The following is a 21,603-nucleotide window of genomic DNA, read 5'->3' as shown; positions in this document are numbered from 1 at the left end:
ACAATATTTCCAAACTCTATTTGTTTTGCTTGCAATGCAGTTGGCGAGTCATCCTGATTTTCATTTTTGTTTTAGAGTATTTGTTTTTATAAGGCATGGCCAGACAAGCATATGTCCAAAATGGCCATATTTCCTCTTGACTGTAATAAGGCTTCCAAAATAATGACAACCATCAGGATATTCTGAGAGAAAACATTTTTTAAGAGACTGTGCAGTGAGAGGTTCCAGTGAAAAACTAGAAATGTGTTAAATTTGTAATCGTGCATCATAGATTTTTCCACTGGGGCCCCAATTTAGAGGTACTTGTACATGCTTTCTTTACTGTGTTTTTCAGGTAAAAATCCAGTCCCCAAGGAAGTCAGTGTAATTTTCTCTGAAAGTGTCAGTGTGGTAACAGCACTGAAGTTCATTGGACTTGCAGCACCATCTTTGCAGATAGTGTAATTCTGAAGTTAAACAGTGGCGCTCTACTTGGAGCAGTTCTTACTACTTCAGGACTTGCTTTTCTTTGTTGATGCAGAAATACTTACAGAGGATTACAGCCTGAGCTCCTAGAAACTATGGAGTGCTATTTGCAAGAAAGTCTAGATAAAATGTCTATGCATGTATAAACTCCATCTTACTGAAGAATTACATCTGTCTAAAATACTAGGATGATACTGAAGTTGTTGTTGCTATTTATAAAATAGGTTAAATATCTGTTAGTAACTGATATATCTAGTTAGGCAGAATTACAAGAAGAAAATTGCTAAATGCCTAATGTTGCTTTATTTATCTTTCTGTCCAGTATCTAATTCATGTCTAAAAGTGAATCCTCAAGTAGTGCTGTTCCAGGCATAACCTGAAGCATTCCCATGTCTTGGCCTTGGGCAGCCCTTAAAACACAGCAGTTTGGTGGCTTTTTATGACAGTATCATTTGATTTATCTCTAGTGTTACGTTTGTTCTGGTGGTTCTGCTCTATGGTGAAACAGACACTCTGTGAAGGCTGAGCATATCTGTAATTATAGTTACTTTTTTATGTATAGTGCTGTAGTCTTTTGTTGAATAATTTTTATTTGCATGGGAAACAAAGGAATTATTTCTTATGGAGCTTTTGTGCATGTAGCAATACAAGATCCTAATATAATCAAAGAATGACCCCTCTCTGTAGCATAAAAGCATATACAATAGCAATACTCTTTTCTTTCTGTATGAAACAACTTGCTTTAATGGACTCTGCTTTGAGCAGAGGGAGTTGGACTAGATGCTCTCTGGAGATCATTTCCAGCTTTAACTATTCCATGAAGTAGCTATAGGTATCATCTTGAAGTACTATCTAAATTAGAAAACAGACCCTCTGATTGTTTATAATATTATGTGCTTATTTGGACAACACATTTCTTACCAGCCAAATTAATGGATTTAAGATGAAAAATTGAAAAGAGGAGATAAGAAACGTGAAACACAAAAGGAAGAGTAGGCAGATACGCTCTTTATTATCTAACATAAAAATGTCTATTTCCTTTGAAATGCAGATTTTGTTTAAAAGAGGAAAAATAAGAGAAGCCGCATTTAATTCATATTCAGGTTGATGTGAATATTTTAAAGGCATGGATAAGACACCTTGGAGGAGGGTGATGTGCTAATTTTAGGTTTGCACATGCTGTTTTTTGAGCTGCAAGAAAGTATCATTTAATTCTTAGCAGTCTACATCACCAAGGAGTATTGCAGGTAGGACTGATAGTTATTTGGTCACTTTATAATTGCAGGTGACTTTATTCTCAAGGGCACACTGCTTGCACTTTTGGAATTCATAGTTGTAAGAGGAATACAGAAAAAATATATATTACTCTAAACTGAGTTGTGATAGGACCATATTGTTATTACAAAGAGTTATGCCAGTGTTAAATTGCACAATAGCTACCCTGCTAAATTATGTCCTTGTTTTTTTGATTTACATTCACACTTGTGAGAGGCTGCCTTAAGTCCATGGATGAGAATTAAATCAATCACTTTTTCTCCTCTCCTTTGAAACTTGTAATTTACCTTCAACCTGTTCTATTACTAACTTCTTCTAGTTCAGTTGGCTGGGCTATCTCACAGTGAGCATTCACTTAGCAATTGTTCAGAGCTCAGGTTAGTGCAGTGCTAACCAGGTAAATTCTCCTCCTAGCACCTTTCTTGCAAGCTGGACTACGGATTCTGGTTTGTGCACTGTTCTTTCTGGGATTCTTACAGTACCACTGAAGAGGTTATTGTCCCCCAGCTGATTATCATTTCTTCCCTCTCTGCACTATCCCCATGATTACTGCTTCTTCATTCTGCTGCTGCAATGAGCACATCCTAACCTGTTTCAGTCAAAAGAAGTTAATCTGGACAAATTTACAGTTTTTGATAAGCAGCTTAATTTTGATTGGAAAAAGTCAAAAGACCCACCTGCTTGAGGAAATCTCAGGGTACAGTATTCTGTTCTGCAGAAGACAGAGGTGGGATATGGGGATCACCACAGCAAAATCTGAACGTAGTACTTCAGGCTTGGGGATGTCTGTGCCGTCACCTGGGGATAGAAAATTATTTTAAATGGTGAGTTGCTTATAGGTGTCTGTAACTCAGGTGGGAGTAAGGTTCTTTTGATTTACCTGCAGTTGAGAAATGCACATTCTTATTGCTGATAAACTTGAAGTTGCACAAGTTCTGTGCTCTCTGTATTCTATAACTTCCCTGGATCTGTAAAATGGAATAATATATACCTCCCATTCTTTGTAGAATGAAGTATTTCAGTGAACATAGGAGGCTTATACTGTCTAGTGTCTTTGTTAGGAGTCTGCACCAGCTCAAGTCTGGTATGAATTTATGGAAGTAAGCAATGAGACACAGGGAAGAAAGAAATATGAGTACACAACACATTAACAGAATAGCATCCAAGGGCAGCTCTGGTTGGAAGGAAGCTTAATTTCTTGTCATATGTTAGTCCTAGTTTTATATTGCTTTTTGGTTTTTTTCCCCAAGTAAGAATAAGACAGTAAAGTTATTTTTAGGCTGCACATGCAGGCATATAGGGTGCTCGTCACTAGTGTCTTCTTGGATAATTAATACTATCAATACTATATCATTTAATACTATAATCATTTTTTCATGGTAGCTGGTCTAGTACAAGGAAGAAATAAAGAGTAGCAAATAACACAACAATGAAAAAGACTCATTATAATCTCTACCAAGAAAATCATTTACCTTTTTCACAGTTTCATGTAATTATATTAGTGTTTATGTTTTATTGTGCTAGGTAGGTGAAGGATTACACTATGGTATAAATGGCTTTCCCAAAGTGGAAGCTTTACTGGCATATTTATGGACTATTCCATGTATTATAATGTAAGATATGTTCCTCTTTGCCTGGATTTGCATTTTGGATTAATTCTGGCTTTTTTCCCTGCTTTTGGATAATAACTGACACCACAATAAACTGATAGGAGTGAAAAAAATCTGCCATAGTTTGTTTTTCTATTTCCAGCACTACAGCTAGATGGATAAAGAACTTGATTCTTCTTACATGTCATCAACTGTTCTAATAGATTGTTTTAAATTAATGTCCTCTTAGTAATATTTCATGAGTTAATTTCAATTTAAAATATATACCTGTCTGTTGTGAACATTGACTGTGTTGATTGTAGTTAACTCCTGCTAACAATAGACAGTGAACTTCTTGCAGTTTATGGGTGTAATGTCTTTGGACAACAGTTGGCATAGTGGAATGAGAAGAGGACTAGTAGATTGGTGGCCTACATAGTATTTTGCCTGCTTTCACCTCTATATAAATCCTTGCCATCCTGACTGAAGTTGTCACATGCTGCTGTGTAAATCATCTCAGTCTTTTTAGTGATGGTGGTTGAAGCTGATGATGAAGATGTGAAATGTTATGAAAATATAGGTTTATTTCCTTTATTGTGAGCCAGAATGTAAAAGATACAGTAATAAGGTTCATAGGAAATCAAATGCTTTACTTCTCTTCCCTGTGAAACTAAAACTTTTGCTCTATTTTATGTTGCTCTCCTTTGTTTCTTTAGCTTGAGTAAAAAACTGGCTTTCATGTTCATATTTAAATCAGCTGTAAGAGACTAAGGAGCTACAGATTGAGTCTGAGACAAATCTAATTTAGAGTTCAGATTGAATAATTTAATACTGAAGCATCCTGTATGTCAGCTGAGTGTGGGAAACAATCATAGCTAACTTTTTTAAATATGCAAGGTGGGGGGATGAAGGAAGCATTTGGGTGAGCCTATAATGATAATTCTTCTAATTTTCTTTGAAAGCAAAACAGGTCTGGCCTGGCTGGATATTATTTAAGCTGCCAATTGTTCTAATGTGTCTTACAATGAGGAAAGAATTGACATCAGAAACCATCTGCAGCAGCTCTTTTGGAGTTAGCATAGAAGGGTGGTTACATAATGAAATAATCTACAAAGTTGTCTGCCAAGTCTTTGATCTGTGGATCTTGCTTTTTCCTAGATGGCATGTCTCCTAAAATTATGACAATATGCAAAACATATTGTATGACTCAGAAAATAAAAAGTGAAGTTAATATATAGTTGTTTCAGTCTCAGAGTATTTATACTAAAATTGACTTAAAAAATTCTTTACAGGATTTTCCATGTTTTTTTCACTCAACAGACAGAATTAATGCAACAGCAGTTTGCCTGCCTAACAAAAATGTGCAGTATGACAAATTCAAAATAAAAATACAGATGAAACTTATGTGCCTTGTGATACACACAAAAAGTGCTGTAGCTGTGACAAAGTGACACCGTCAAGCTTTCAGGGAGAAATTCTTGCTGTGTCCTAAATCCCAGACTAGGACATCGCATTAATTTCTTCTCAAGGCTGAGATAATACTTGAATCAGTTTCAATGTGACTGGGAAATTATTTGAAGCACTTCTACCCTTCAGAGGAAAATATTTAATCTGAGAAAGGCATAGAACAGCAGAGTCTTCTGGAGTGTTGTTCCCCATGTGGAGCCAGCTCTCTTCCCTGAGAATCCAGAGTCTCTTTGCAGACACACACAGGCAGGTCTGTGTCTAGGCACACAGTTCCTTCTTGCAGGAAGCTTCTATTGCTGTGTAATGTCAGATTCTCTGCATCCCATAAATCTTGCTAGCAAGCACTTCCAACCAGGCAGATACAGCTGGAGAAGCTGATGGGTCTGCAGGAATGTTGGGTGGGGGAATCCAGCTAGAGGGGCAGGCTTGAAGGGAAGGAGGAAGGGAGAGAGAACTTCAGGTGAAGGCCAGACTGCTGGGCATCTCTTCTGTCTCAGTAACTTGGCAGGTATGTTGTTTCACTCTTTTTGAGGGCAAATCAAGAGAAGTCATCTATTGCCCAAATCATAAACAGACTTCATAGGGGAAATCACATTTTAAATTCTTTGAGAGCTATTTCAGGAGCTTCTTCAGCACTTTTATAGAAGTATGGTGCAGTGCAGAAGTACTAATGCCACATATTGCTTCCATCATATAATTTCCATATATTTTAGACTTTGAAAGACAACCAAACATGGGAAAATATAAACTGTTGTGTATGTGCTTTTCTATTTTTGTAATAAGAAAGTCCTGTTAAGTTTTTAAAAATCTCATTGCTTGCTAAATGCCATAAATCCTCATAAAAATGTAATTGCATGTAATTTTCGCACATACAGTACTAGACACAACTTAACTGTATAATTAATTAGTGTATCAACCTAAATTTTTTTCTGCATCTGTTGTTGGAATCATCATATTGCAGAAGCTATACTTATAATCTGTATATATGTACAGACAAACATTTTGAAGAGGAGTCTGGTGTGTTTCAAATTTACATAAGATTATTTTTCTCAACATCTTTTCCTGTTTATTAAACTATAATGACGTTACATCATTTGGAGTCAAAGTAAGGAACTGTTGTAAATATAGATTAAGATTTCATCAGATATTATCAATAAACCTAGTCGAAATTGAATGTCTGGGAAGAATTCCAACTTTTATCAAATCGTACAACCATTTATAATACTTCAGAGAAAAATAACAGGAAACAAGAAAATGTAAACTCATAAGTTTTCAACAGGTCTTGGAATTTTTAAGTGCCAAACATGTTTTGTATGCTCAGAATCTATTGACCAAAATCCGTTTTGAATTACAAATTATTTTCAGGCTGAAAGCCTGTTGTTAGGGAAATGCAGCCTGTGAATACTAATTTGGATCTACTTTAGCAATTAAGAATTGTAGTTTGAGCTGGACACATTTTCTGTGAACAGTTCTTTATTATAACTGTAAATGCAACACCTAGAAGTTATGCTAATCAAGTTACTATCAGGTTTAAAAGACAATGTTAGTAATTAAACACAATATTTTTTAAAGCGGTAAAAAGTTATAGAAACCAGTACAGTTGTAAAGTTGTTGTAGAAATTTGTGTATTCTGCATTGCTAAGAAGCTTCAGCCGACAAGGTTCACTGTTAAATCCTGTGCAATATTTTAGGTACTCATTGAATGGTATAGACAAGAACTATGAGGACACAAGATTAATAAAATCACCACTTATTGAATTTTTTACAATAAAATATAAACATTTACATATAATATTTATTGCTTTAAAACTGCTGAAGTTTAGCAAACAAAGTTTTGAATGTTTCATATTTTGAAATTATGCTGAAAATGTGCTTCTCTGTGGAAAAAATTATCTTCTAATCCTTCACTGATAAAATGTAAAACTAATTGCACTGGAAAGAAATGGTAGGACAGAATTGCAACTTTTCTTTAAAGGGCAAGCTGTTTCACACCTCAGGTAAACAAATGCATAAAGAGAATTGAACAATGTAAAACTTTTACTTTAGAAGCTGCTGATGAAAAAATGCACACTTGGATAAGTATTTATATAAAAATTAATTCATTCAAACAACAGATGGTTTGAAATGAGTGGGGAAAAAAGACCTTTTGTGATTAATAGTCTCAATTTTCAACTATCTATTATCATGATGTGTATGATATGATCAGAAGTTATCTTTCAAGACTCAATTAAAGCAATTATAGTTGTATTGAAAACCTGCTGAAATAAATGCAGATATCATTCATGTCAGTTGACTTCGATTTTAAACCTTATTGGCTACTTGTGATTATCTTTTTCAGTTTTAAAAATCTTATTTCTTATGATAGAGTTTTCAGAATGTAATTCCTTGTCCTTCCTCTGATTGTTTTTTATTTTGCCAGTGGTATATCTTCATTTCTTCCATTTTAAGCTTTTCAGTGTTTGATAAAGATCTGTTAATTTATATTTTTGCTGTCTACCAAAATATCAGTTTTAGGAAAGATGAAAGATATTTTTCTCTCTCCTTCAGACTGGATTCTTCATGTTGCTGAGAAGCACTTGAGAAACTTCTGAGCTTTTTTTAAAAAAGAGAATTTCTGAAAACAGTTGCATATTGCCTAAAAGTCTTGAGAAAATGCAGAGCAAAGAGTGTGTAGTTGGCATGGAGGGTGAGATATTGTGGAGTGGTAAAAGGCAAGGACAGTTCACAGGTCGGCTGAGATTTGGAAATTGTTGCTGCAGACCATGGAGGCCAGAACTGAAACCTGGTAAATTCTCCAATTCCCATAACTTCTTGCTTTCAGAGGGGACATGTGAGATTAGAATAAAAAGCTTGACTTCGCCCCTTAATACAGGTGTCAGTTTGAAAATAAACTAAGAAGTTGAGATATATGCAATATAATATTGCAAACAGTATTGTCCAGCCTTAAAGTGTATAACCTTTTTGCCTGAATTAGTAGCAAATTAAACAGTATAAAAATGATTTAATTAATAAATTTTTTGTGTGAAAATTTGTTTATTAGACCAGTCATAAGCAGCATGGTGACATTAGTGTCTTATTTGTGAGTACATTTTCTAACTCTTGGATTGCTCAAATTTATGTGTCTGCATTTGAGAACTTGAGCAAAGGCACATCATGCTTTATTTAAAGTACAATACTCCTTTCAGGATTATTGCAGCAGTTCACATCTTCTAAAGGCAGGAGAAAAAAGTATTAGTGTTTCATTTTTTATTTGTTTAATGGTCACTTTAAAATCCCAAATTATTTTTCAGTTTAGTAAAAGGATGAGGAAAAAAGAAAATTTCCAAGACAAAATTTATTTTGTAGTTGGCTGTCCATAAGGCTGTTTTCTGTATCAGCTGATGTGTGAAGGGAAGGTCTTCCTCAGCTCCAGGTCCCATCCCAGTGCTTTGTGTTGACTTGGCAGTGGGCAAGGTCAGCTCACACATCCGGCTGGAAGCTGCTTGGACAGAGGAGAGGAGCAGGTGGAGGCTTTTCAGCACTGCCAGCCTAAAAGTGTGTTTACTTTTTAAACTGAAGTACTAAAGAGCAAACACAACGGGCAGCCCGGACAGGGGCAGAGCTTCTGCCCACAGTTGGTTTGGTTTATGCTGTTCTTGGAGCCTCACCTGCTCGTGTCTGCCAGCTGCTTGCTCACTCTGGTTATAAAGGACAATGGGAGTGAAGTCTCCTCTTGCTTGCAATACTTTACAACTGGGGGTGAGAATGCCATTTCTGGATTTCATATTGACTAATACTTTTGTATGCCTCTCACTTAACCTTCGCTGATTGCTTTATGAAGACTCCATCTCTCATTCCCAAACTGAATTAAATGAGTTGGAAGCCACTGTTGTTGTGTTTTCCTATCACTTGGGTTGTGCTTGGTTGGAATGGCTCTACAAGAAGCAAAGCACTGGAAGGTAAAGCCCACTACAGGTCTTGTGCTGTGCATGGTCTGCATAAAGTTCAATAAAGATTTTGTAAAGCATTAGCATAATTTGGTGATGATGATGGTGGTGGAGTGTGTGGAACTAAACAAAAAAACACTGAAAAGCTTTAGCATATACACACTCTCAAGCATATTTATATATAGGGAGATGATGGTAAGTATTCTGGACTGATGATATGTTCCTTGTGTAGACTTGGAAAGTAAATGCCACTGTTTAGTCTGCTGTTGCTTTCCTATGTTTCTGAAGACATGTTTCAAGCATTAAATGTCCCTATCTTCTCTACTATGTATGCTGTTATATTAGTCAAAGCGATCCTTTTAAAACTACATTTCTGGTTTTTTTTTTAAAGGAAATCTTGCTATAAGGTAGTTATCATTTAGAAAAAACTCAGTAAAATGCTGTGATGGGCGAAATAGCTTTTGGACATTCATATAGGAAATTTAATGATTGATTGTCCTTCTTGGGAATAACTGGAGCAGTTTGAGTTATTAATATGGTACATAACAAACTTCAGGGCATTTTTTTTCTTCTGAGATATTACATGGAAGTTTGCAGAGTAAATGAAATTTAGTTCTACTATTACAGTGGGAAAGGGCAAAATGTGCCAAAAGTATCCATGAAGGAAATAAAATAAAGCTCTTAAAAGAAAGCCTTAGATTATAGTATTTGCAGTGCAAGTCAGTTACTTGAGAACAGTTAGTGCTAATAAATTAGCTTAAAATGCATTACAGATGAGGCTGGTATGTTTTTTCTCTTCAGCTTCTTGGATTGGATTTGTGCCTGAAGAGATATGGTGACATTTTTCCAGAACTGAGCTATAGTGGTTTTTGGCTAGAAGTGTTCTGCTTTAAAGGATACTTTAATGGCCTTAACACCATACCTTTGTCACACAGTTGTCAGGTCCAGGAGAGGAGACAAATACAGAATTTTATCAGCAGCTGGTTTGGCAGTATAGAGCTTTTCAATACTCCTCTATCAAAATACTTACAGGGATGTAATTAAAATGGCATAAAAGGGCTTTTACTGGCACAGACTATTTCAACTTAACTGTAATAGGCTCTGCCTTTAAGAGCACATTTTATGGTATTGTAAGATTTGTCTAGATTAGAATGACTTTGTGTGTATCGTGTGTCTTAGTAACCAAAATAAAGCCTGAGATATACTCAAGAAGTTTAGATTTTCTAACACAGATGAAGTCCATCTCTGCCTATTCAGATGCTCCCTTGCTGGAAAAGCACTTACGTTGAAAATACCTTGATGTATTTGTTTGTCTTTGTTGGTCATCTTCAGGCCTGGAAAGGACTGCAGTAGTAACAATAAGCAAGAAAATGCATGAAGGGGATGAGAAAGAATAAGTAAGTCTACTGTAATGGCTTCAGTTTAGGATAATAGAATCTTTAAGCTGCTTTTTAATGTCTGAAGGAAAATTATATTCATAGAAGGAAATGAAAAAAGACATTATTTGAAGTGTCTTAAAAATTCAGGTATAGATTAGTCTAAGAGGTTAAAATTGAAAAGAGATTGATGTATTTGGACAATGAGTTGTGACAGCTGTTACTGCTCTTGCCTTTTGTAAGACTATGAGTAGAAAGATTGTTTATGTAAATGGCTTGGCCTAAATGTCATTTTGGAATTTGTGCCAAATACATAAATTATTCTTAAGATACTTTGAGCCAAAATCTGTCTCCTTGATTGCCTAGGCGGCTTATACTAATTTTAATGAAGATTGCATGTTTTAATTGAAGTACAAAATTGGGTCTCTGATACTGAGGTTGTTTCTATATGAATGTGTAAGCAATTTTAGGATACTTGAAGAGCACATTTGTCAGATGCATGCACACTTTTATAGCCTTCCATTAGGCAATTGTAAAATGCAGAACAGAGGGATTATATTTCTTCAGTCAGGCATTATTCAGATGTTTTTAGTTGTCAAATTCTGAAATATTCTTCATTCTCATGTATCTAAAACCTCTAGTCAAAACTTTTTGAGCTATTCCCTAAAAGGGTTGTTTTTTCCTGATTTGATTTGTAACAATTGGCATTTACAATAAAGACTGTATATTTATTTTATGTTACAAGTAATTCTATAAACATTTTCAGTGTACTAGTAGTTTTGTCTCTAGGCCATGACAATTTTTCGTGGTGGTAGGAAACTTTTATCTAACTGTCTTGTGGAGGTTAGTGAAAATGGAGAATTAGTTTTTATTATACATTATCAATTGATGCATTTATTCAGACAAATATAGGATGGTTACCATAAGGTGCTTATATATTAACCTCTAGCAATTTGCCCAAAGTACTGTGGAAAAAATAAGAAGACAAAACCAATTTGCTTGAATAAACAAAAACTAGTGTCTTGTTCATTCCATATATAGACCTAAACATATTTGAAATGTTACAGCACCATAAAATTATATAAATTAAAATTTGGTTGAGGGAATAAATATGAGTAAAATCATGTAGCATGTAAAATCATGTGTCTGGTGGTGAAACATTATATTTTATGTCTTGTACAGAAGTCTCTTCTTGAGAAGTTTTCTGTCTACTTTTCTGAGTATTCTTGTATTTGAGAAACAGAATATAGCTACAAGATTGTAAATGTATGCCTGAAATAGTAGTTACAGAAGTATTCTGTTTTCAGGAATATGCTGGAATATTACGGTTGCTGGGTTAGAAATGGTTACTCAACTATAATTCCTCCATGCCAGTGAAATTAACAATACGTTGACCAGTGATAGGATTTGAGATTCAGACACCTGAATTTGAATTCTGTACAGGTTATGTGATGGAGATATCCAGGCTGTTGTCAACAAGGATCAAATTAGTAACCTGCAGAGAGATAATTATCCTGTCCTGTAGTAAACACCTGGGTGTCATCCACTTAGTGGTTCTTCACATGCCATTGAGTGTATTGATGAGATCCCCATCAGCTAATGACAAGTTCAGTTCCTGTCACTTGTCTCATGCAGCTTAGATATCTGAGCCTGAGTCCTGCAGAAGGGCCATATTGTTTTTTACACATGAACACCTGGTTCCATTGGAGCCTTTTTAGAGTTCTGGAGGCATCCATGTGGGGCTGACAGGTGTGAGATACCTAAGAAGTTTGGCTTCAGGAGTAGTAGCTGGAAGCTAGTTGCCATTATATTGGGTGTAGGTATCTGTGAATGGATAATGGTTCTTGGTACTTTCTTTCCTGATGTTTGGTTTCAAAAGGAGAAGTTAACTAATAAAAGAAAATCCCTAGAATATTTAATTAAAAGAGCTATAGAGAAAATAAAGTTATTAGAAAATAAAAGACATGGTAATATCCTGACTGAGTGAAAAGCTGCAGTATTTGTTTATGTACTGCAGTCCTTACAGATGACTTCACACAGAAAGGTTTGCAGGACTGTTTTTTTTGCATTCCCACCCCCTTTTCTATTACCCCTCATCAATTGTTTTGTTTCTTCCAATTGAGGGAGTCCTCCAACCTGCCATCTTATCAGTCCTGCCCAACCTAACCCTGTTTTGTATGGAGATGTGTGGTAAAAAAAAATCATCCAGTTAGAGCTGTTGCAACTCCAGAGCTCTGAAGTAAAGATTTTTCAAGATTGTCAAATTGTGCAGTTTACAATGACAGTAGCTACAGGCCAGCTCACAGCTACATGCTTTCTGTACTACATTGAGCATTCTGGTACTCTTATCTAGAAATGCCATACTGTGAGATTTAGGATGCCTCTAGGCAATCAGAGGGAGTCAGTTCCTGAGATTGGTGGGCACCTGCAATCTGTGCTGATTTAATCTGGAATTATGACTTCTGGTTCAGACCCTTTGGCTGTAGTTCATTAACTAGTGTGCCTTTCCTTGCATATATTTGCATAAAAAGGCAAGCTATCCTTTTTGTCTGCCAGCATAGTGCTGTGCAATGTGCTGCTTTCAAGACAGTTGTTCTCTGGGGGTTTAATGCCAACTTGCTTCCATAATCTTGCTCTCTGATTCCTCTGAGAACTTGCCCAAGAGTCCTGTTAAGATAAATGGCAGAAAACTAGGTGAAGCATTACATGTCCCAAATGCCCACAGAACATTTTTTTGCTGTGCTACAGCATCACCTTTATCACAATTATATTCCATTTCAAAGAGTCATGGAATCATTTAGGTAGGAAAGCTCATCACGTTCAAGTGTTAAAGATCATTTCATGATCTTTACATCTGCACACTATGATAGTTCACTTTAGGATGTCTAGAAGTGTATTACTCTCAGTCTTTGCCTTTATGTATTGCAGTTCGTGACAGGAAAGATCAGCGTGTTTGAATAACATTTGAAATCAGTAGATAATTAATGAAAATACACAGCTTCCAAGTTAAAGTTAAAAAAACCCCATACCCTTTGAGTCACAATTCTAGAGTACTTTTAGGAATGATGTGTGATACCTATCAGCTAAATTTCAAATTTAAGCAAAGCTTTAGGAGAATTTTGTTTACCCAGTTATCAATCTAAGTTTATACAGTGATGAAATGTAGTGATGCCTCCTTGAGCTGCAGAGGTGAACTATAAAATTCATGTGCACTGAAAGCTGAGTGTACTCCTGTGGTGCAGTCTGTGACAGTCTGGACAGCCAAATTGTCTTCCCTACTGCCTTGGAAGTAGAAATGCCCAGACTATTGACAGGGAAAATGTATCCAGCTCAATTCTTCCAGCACAAGGCTGAAGTTTGATTTAACAGTTTATGTTCTATGACAGTTTAATCAGAACTATTTATTTATTAACTCAGCTGCTAGTTTGTCCTGCTTACCTCTCAGCACCATAATGTTAACCTTCATTACTCAGCCTTGGAGGGAAAATCAGATATTAGTTGGTTTTTAGACTGTGGTTTTATGGCTGGCTTAAGCTGTTTTAAGTTCAGACTCTCAGTTAAAGAGGTGTGTACAGACTCCTCTCCCGTTCCTTTTTGCCCAGGTCCCCAACCCAGACATCTGATTTTTATACTACTGAGTGAGTTGAGTGGGGAAATTTGCTTACCTAAAAACTGGTCCGTTTTTCATCTAGAATGCCTCTTTTAGCGCATTTACATCAAAAGAAGTAAGCCAGTAGGAGCTAGTCCCAGTTCAGGACTGCCACTGTTTTGATGGCATTATGGATTTAGATTTGCTTATGCTCATCACATAATCATAACCTAAAAATCCATTACAATTAGAGATAAAGAAATTTAGTATGGATCTGTAGCCTTCCTTGTTCATATGTAGCATGTATTGAAAAATAATAGGAGAAGTGGCAGTTTTTAATAGCTTGAAAAGATTTGAAACAAAATAGCTATTTCAGATTTTTTTCCCCCTCAACTAATATGTGGAACTATCTAACCTTTAAAGTATTTCCAAGCAGTGTTTCTTTTATGAATTATCATTCAAACTAAAAGAATTGTAGCAATTTCAATATTTCATTAGACTGTGTTAAGATACATGAAGAGATTATTGTGAAAGGATTCACATTGTCTCTTCACAAAAGATTCAGTGAATACAATAGGCTTTCTAAACATGGGACAGAAAAACATTCAGTGTATAGAGAGAATATGTCCGAAAAAAGCCAAGATAAATGTAGAAAACTGCAGGAATTTCCTGTAACGTTTTGCCTTTTTCTTCCTGTTGTACTTGGGATTAATGGAATTATAACTTCTGCTTTTATAGAATTAGGCAATATTTCTATTACATAAACAGAATGCAATTCTAAAAGTACCTGTAGGAGCACCATATTGTTTGTTATTGCTGATCATCTTCACTGGTTTATTCTGAAATTTAGAAGTTTGCAAATTTATTGTCCTTAGATTTTTTTTCCTTCCTCTCAGATATTTGTATCATCAGTCTACTTTAGGTCAATAGATCTTCCATTAAAACAACAAGCATAATTTCTGAGTACAATGAAAACTTTCTAGCGTTACTATTATTAGAATGATTGGTCTATCAATGAGGTGGACAAGAAATATATTTAAAACTATTTAGCCAGGCAGTAGAATGTGAATCACATGCTTCAGAGTAGGGGGATTAATATTTTTTTTTTCTAGACAACCTCCTTTTTAATTTTTCTCTTCCTTTTCCTCCCTCTTTTGCCATAATTGCATGAAGAGGCACACACAGATGCCTGCTGCCAGCGTGTGATGCTTAACCTGACCATCAGAGCAGCCTCACAAAGGAAGGCTTTTCAGGTCCCCCAGTGAAACAACCACTGCATTTTATTGTGGCGTGAAATTAGAAGTGAAAAGCCCTATGGCTCTTGCTGTTTAGTAATGCAGAATATGTCGTTTCTGATGGTGATGGTAGTGCTGGGAGGGAAATGGAAAGCCGGGGGAGAGAAACAAAGTAACAATTTAGACAAAGAGGGCCTCCCTTTTTTTTTGTCCTCTCTGATTGTTCGGTGGTCTATAAAACCATAGAACTGTGGTGGATACAAGCAAAAAGAACATTTAGCTGCGGCTCTCTCATTCAGAAATGTATGTGTGAATTTGCAGGGTGATGTATAAGGCAAGTCATCTGTTATCAGAAGAGTTCACTAGTTTAACTCATTTATAAAATGGCAACAAAAAATTTGACTTTGCTTGGAGAGAACAGCGCTGCTCTGACAGACACTTTAAGTTGCACAGCAAGATGGTGTTTATAACAAGACTGTGTGTGGCTTTCTGAAGCTGCCTTGTAACAGATTGGAAGGGGAAAGTGCCAGCTTGAAGAGGCTTTCCCTTGTCTGTTTAAAATTAAAAGAATGATGTTTTCTTAATGGAAATTCTGTACGTATATAAAATGTCAAAATATTTATGCTCACTTTTACTTTAAAAGTATTATGTAATCACTAAAGCAAATGGTCAACTATTAGAAAATGAAAAGGCAGTTTATGATAAGACGTTTTAGTACATAAGATGGGTTTATTTTTTATAGAATCATAGAATCATTTATGTTGGAATATACCTTTAAGGTCATCAAGTGCAACCGTAAAGTTATCTGTGAGCTGAGCGCTATCACTGCTGCTGGAAACAACTGGTGAAAGTCCATCCACAATTCCCATGTCTGGAATGGAAAGGCTGCTACATTTTGCAGCCTTGTCCTGTTAGCAGTAAATATTACCCTTATTTTTATTCTATCTACATGGAAGTGGTGGCAGGGAACAGTGGCCTAGAAACAGTGGGGACATACAGGTGGAAATTTTCTAATTGTGTTGCTTACTGTCTAAGTTCCAGATGCAATCTCGGAGAAGCTTTAAAAGCAGAAAGGAAAGGTTGACTGATCTATGACAGATTGGTGGAACAGATGTATACATGGCAAATCAGTATATTGGTAAACTGCACTGCAGGACTGCAGCCTGAAGAAAGTTTGGACAGAGAAGCAAAACTGCGAATATTGTTTCATTCAGGGAGCTCATTTCACTGTTCATTAATACAGTAGCTACACTGCCAAAGTCTGTATGTAAGCAATAACACACAATAAAGCAGGAAAGACCTAAGCAGTTAAAGCTATTACCACTATCAGAAGGAGTATATTAAAGAGAGCTTCTTAATATTTTTAAAATGTATCACCCTTAGTTGGATTTAAAATAATTTATGCCCTTTGCTGCAGTATTATTTTGTGTCTGCACTTGTGTTCCAGGCTTGACTTGCTGCTTCATAGCATTTTGCCAATACTGTGCCTTATACCTTGGTAGGTGAGAACTCAGAATGTGGAGATTTAGAATAAGGGCTAGGAAGGGGTTTGAAAAAAAACCAAACAAATTAACTGTCTCTTGATGCAGCACACAGAAGCAAGGTAACAGAAGGATAGGGAAATGGTCTTTGAGGTAACAGTTTGAATAGGGGTAATTAGAACAACAGTTTTAAGTCCATGGTAGGTTGGTAGATGAATCAAAGATGTGAAAAAGAGTGTAAGAGAGTATTATCTCTGTAGCAAAGAAGTGGTGGTGGAAGAACTATGGCACTGAGAAAGAGCCAGAATATTTGTACCTATTCTAAGCATTTCAAAAGAATTCCAGGAGGATCAGAAATGCTGCTAGGGCATACCCCTCCATGGTGAAAGGCTGACATTTAAGTCTCTCTTCTAGAGAAGAGCTCATTGCTTATACAAGAGGAAACAACTTCAGCAGGAGAGAGAAGGCTCCATCATATACTCTATGTTTAGGAGATTAATATTGAAGGTAGGAGATTTGAGTTCAATTCCATGTTTCAAAATGAGGCAAAGTAAGAGCTCAAATTATTCATCTTCTTTGGAGACTGTTAAACTTCAGCTTATGAGGCAGAAAAAGAGAAGAAAGTACATGTCCTGGTTTCATATCCTGATACAAAATCTTGTAAACAAATTTTGACAAGAACTGGTCAGGAATGAACTAATGTTTGGGAGCCAACTTTCAGTTGACATCGATGGCCATGATTTTGATTTGGTAACAAAAGAATGTTTTCTAAAGAATAGAAACATAGAAAAGAGTCTTAGGATTATTCTGTCATTTTAAGCAAACACTTCTGCTGGCAAAATTTGACATGCCAGACAACTGAGCTATACAGATAGATACCAAGATGTCAGAGTTGAAAGTTGTTTTCATTCTAAAAGGATTTTGGTTGAAAGTCCTGCATTTCAACTGAAGTGTCATGGTATGACTTCCCTCTTTCTTTTTTCTATTTTTTTAATTTATTTTCTTTAATAGTAATTTACTTCTCAGATATTTAATGTCAAAACAGTTCCTTTTTCAACACTTGCAGTGATTCTTGCTTTCAGTATGTGTACAACTTTTCTGGCACCTTTTACTTTCTGTTTAATTTTGGGAATCAACAACAAAGGCTACATGGACTTCGAGAATATTTGACCTGAAGTTCTTGGCAATGATCTTGGTCTTTCTGGTGCCATAATTTTAGTAACAAAGCCTGTAATGCTACTTTGTGTATTTAAAGGTCTGACAGACTTAACTGATATACTGTGACTAGCCCTTTTCCTATCTCTGTTCCAGGAAATACTGGTACTGTTCCTAGTTAGATCCTATAGGTCCTGTATTTGCTTAGGTTATTGAAGGTATTCAGTAACTCAAATTGCTCACAGTTAATATTGTGGGACTGGCACCCTGATGTTGTGTACTGAAATGAACTGGGCAATTAAGAAAAATATATGTTGCAAGCTCATGTTTTTGTTAGATAACCAACAATTGGCTCTTCTGGATATTTCCTTTACTCTAAGTCCTAATTTGATACTCGTAAGTTTGCATAACCGTGCCGAGTGGTAATGCCTGTCTCTGTGTGTGCTTTCAGTCCCTCCACACCCAAGTAAAATAAATACACACCAAATGCAGCTATTTTCTATAGCAGTTTAAACTACGCTGCTCAACTTTGTACCCAGTTGAGTTTCTCAGAAATGTTCCATTCTGCTGTGAAATAATAATTTGAATGACGAGGCCACTCTCCAAAGTGCTGGTAACAGACAGGAGACAGTTACACCTAAATCTGCTGTAGGTTGCTTCACTAGCTGTGTTCCTAAGCCTTGTATGAGGCTGAGTGAGGTTTGACCTCGCTCAAAAAAACCTCAGGTTTTTGTGGTCAAGGTTTTGACCACATCTCTGCTAAAATAGAGCTTCAAAGAAGTGTGTCACTGCATTCTCCTTCTCTTACTTATCTGGATATTATTTTTAACTTTTTTTTCCTATGTCCTTCAGAACTCTGTAATTGGAAAATACTTACAGGTATATTCTGCATGGCTTGCTGAAGTGAAGGTTGTAGTGGACTGCCATGAGACACTGACAGTTCCATCTGCAGAAACCCTTTCCTGTTCATTGAGAGCACACTTCTTGGATGTGAAACCAGAAATTAAACTTTTTAATGCTGGTTTAGAAATGCAATTTTAAAAAGCATTTCATATCTAAAGTTAGTAGTATGTCTTAAGTTCTGTATTTCACCTGGAGGTTGTATATGTCATCCTCCTTAGATAAGAATTATGAAAAGTAAATCTCAGTTGCATATATAATATATTTTGTGTCTCTGATATACAGTTTTGTTATTATTTTCATAAGGGATGTAGCAAAATCTGCCAGGAAATACCCTCTTGACTAAGGTCAAGGCTGAATAGCTTATACTCCCTCTTATGTTTTGATGTTAGAACGCAAGACAAAATGCTGTATTCCTCAACCTAACCCTTGGCACTTTTAATGCCAAGTAGCTTTGCATGAGGTCCCATGTGAATTGACCAGGGAAGTCTATTGAAGTGTTCATCTCAGAATAATGCCAACCTCCAAGTGCACCCTTGTGTGGTGTGTTACAATATAATGTGATGGTGGCCATGTGGCTGCTGTTCCTTGTCCCTATCAATTTGTAATTGCTACTGTAGGACCTGGAGGTTTGTGCTTCATTGTTTTACCCTACAGTTGTTGATGATTCAGGATAGTTAAGGTAGCTGTGACTGCACCTCCAACAGAGACACCATTCCCTTCATTTCTGTGCCAGCCATTTTGTTGTTTCCTTGTTCTGAGCAGTAGACTTCTAAAAAGTACAACACAATCATTATTAGCCCTAAAACATAAGATTAGACTGTCTGAATGTTGGTTACAAATGAAGGATTTTTCTTTACGCATGTATATAAGCATTTATTAATTAGAATAAAGTTGTACTTGCAGATGATAAATTCCACGTTAGCAACCTGTTCTGTATCATCTATCCTACCACAATCCATATCAGGATGTCATCGATACAGAACAACAAGAAACACATTTCAAGAAATCTAAAACCATCTAACTATTTAAAACCTGGCTTTCATTCAAAACCAGCTCTACAATTAGCAATACTTTTAGACAGTATCAGCTGGATTCCCAGTGTACATGATAATGTCACAGAATAACCCCAACTGTAACTAATTTAATTAGGACTTGATCCTTGAATACAAAATCACTCCTTTTCACCAAATCGTGATGCTCACTGACCTACGGGAGAGAAAACAGGCAGCACAGACAGGGAACTATTCTCTGTCATTTAACCCTTTTGTTTATTCAGCTACAAGGGAAATATATTACTAGTGTAATTCTCATGAGTACCTTTTTAACATAAACAGAGGAGTAACTCCAGGTAGCCACATGAAACTACTATTTTACACAAAAAGATTACATTGCACAGTTGTTTCTATTAGGCTTTCAAAGTTTTGAAGATATGTAGACCTCTCCCAGTCTACATTGTGTAACTGAAGTGTAGGAGTTGGTTGTGGTTTAAACCGAGCTGACAACTAAGCCCCACACAGCCTCTCAGCCAGTTCCCCCCATGATGGGATGGGGCAGAGATTCAGACGAGTAAATATGATAAAACTTGTGGTTTGAGATAAACACAGTATCATAGGTAAAATAGAAATTGTGCATCTGAACAAAGCAAAACACTTCACTATTTCCCATGAACAGACAGGTGTTCAGCCATCTTCGGGAAAGCCAGGCTCCATCGCATGTAACAGTGACTTCGGGGGACAAAGGCCATTCCTCTGAATGCCCTGCGCTTCCTTCCTCTCCCATCATTATGTGCTCAGCACGATGCCACGTGGCATAGGATAGATATCCCTTGGGTTGGTTGGGATCAACTGTCCCTGCTGTGTCCCCTCCCAGCTCCTGCACCCCCAGCCCTCACTGGTGGGATGGGGTGAGGAGCAGAAAAGGTCTTGATGTGTATGTAAGCACTTGCAAGCACTGCTCAGCAGTAACAAAAACATCCCCATGTTATCAGCTTGTTTTTCCAGGACAAATCCAAAGCATATCCTGTACTAGTACTGTGAAGAAAATTAACTGTATCCCAGCTTAAACCAGCACAGAGCTAAAATGTCACACTGAGTTCTAGAAAGCTGATGACTAGTGCTCTGATGATTCATTCTGCTAATGAGGGAGGAGAGGGAAAAGAGAGAAGCAAGAGACTGACTCGACATAAAATGGATCTCACACAATGGTCAGAGGCTTCTTGAACAGCATACCTCAACCTACAAGCTAATATGACACCTACTGATTCTGCAGTAGAACCCTCCTCTTTGGGTTCATGGATTTTTTCAGCCTGAGTAACTGATTTTTTAGGTCATCTTTACTTCTAATAGTTTATTTTAAACAAGATAGCTGTGTTCAGGGGGTGCCTGACCTAATAGGGTGCGTGAGCACCTGAAATTGCTGAAATAGCTGAAGTGCTGCAATGCCTCATCTTTGGCACTTGGTCACAAGGAAAGTTGCTCACAAGCTGAGTGCAATACCATGTGATATACCATGAGCCACTCACCATGATACCGTGTGAAGCCTTTGAATTAGTCGAGCTGCCCAGTGTGGGTTTTGGAGAGCATTGGGAATGATCCACTGGGGCAATGAGATTCACCTACCTGCCTGTGTAGGATTCTTCACCCTTGAAATTCTCACTGCATATAGTCCTGTTGACCTGAGCTTTTAATATTATTACATACAGTCACACCTATGTTCCTCGGGGAAGAGATTAAAAAAAATAGAACAAGGGTCTTTAATAAAGTGTGTCTAACTTCAGTTTCAGAACCAAACACTTTCATTTTAATATACAGAATGCAAGTAATTTGCTGTTAATCTTATACCCATCTAAAAGTTTAGGAGGACACAAATTAACAGGAGAGACAAATGTGTAAATAGACTTTTATAAAATGAATTGACAAAAATGATGGACATTCCTCAAATGGGCAGCCAGACTCCTAATATTTTCCACCAAGCTACCATGCTGTTCATTGGTTTGAGCTAAGTAAATGTGCAGCCATGAATTTACTGTTCTTCAGACATCTCACAGTCTGATTTTTGAGAAAGATGTTTAAAAACATCTTAAAGATGTTAAAAAAAATTTTTTAAAACATTAAAGATGTGTAAAAAACCCCAAATATAAAAA

At 36.5% G+C, this 21,603-nt stretch overlaps 1 protein-coding gene across 1 annotated transcript in view; it reads left to right on the top strand.

Annotated features, from left to right (window-relative positions):
* Positions 1–21,603, top strand: part of ANOS1 (anosmin 1) — a 126,868-nt gene that overhangs the window by 43,980 nt on the left and 61,285 nt on the right. The gene's annotated exons all lie outside the window — the stretch shown is intronic.

The sequence above is a fragment of the Onychostruthus taczanowskii genome, unplaced genomic scaffold, assembly GCF_017590055.1.
Source record: "Onychostruthus taczanowskii isolate IOZ18803 unplaced genomic scaffold, ASM1759005v1 scaffold52, whole genome shotgun sequence".
In the NCBI taxonomy this organism is placed as follows: domain Eukaryota; kingdom Metazoa; phylum Chordata; class Aves; order Passeriformes; family Passeridae; genus Onychostruthus; species Onychostruthus taczanowskii.
Note: the sequence above shows the minus strand (reverse complement) of the source record. Positions and strands in the feature narration are given on the sequence as shown.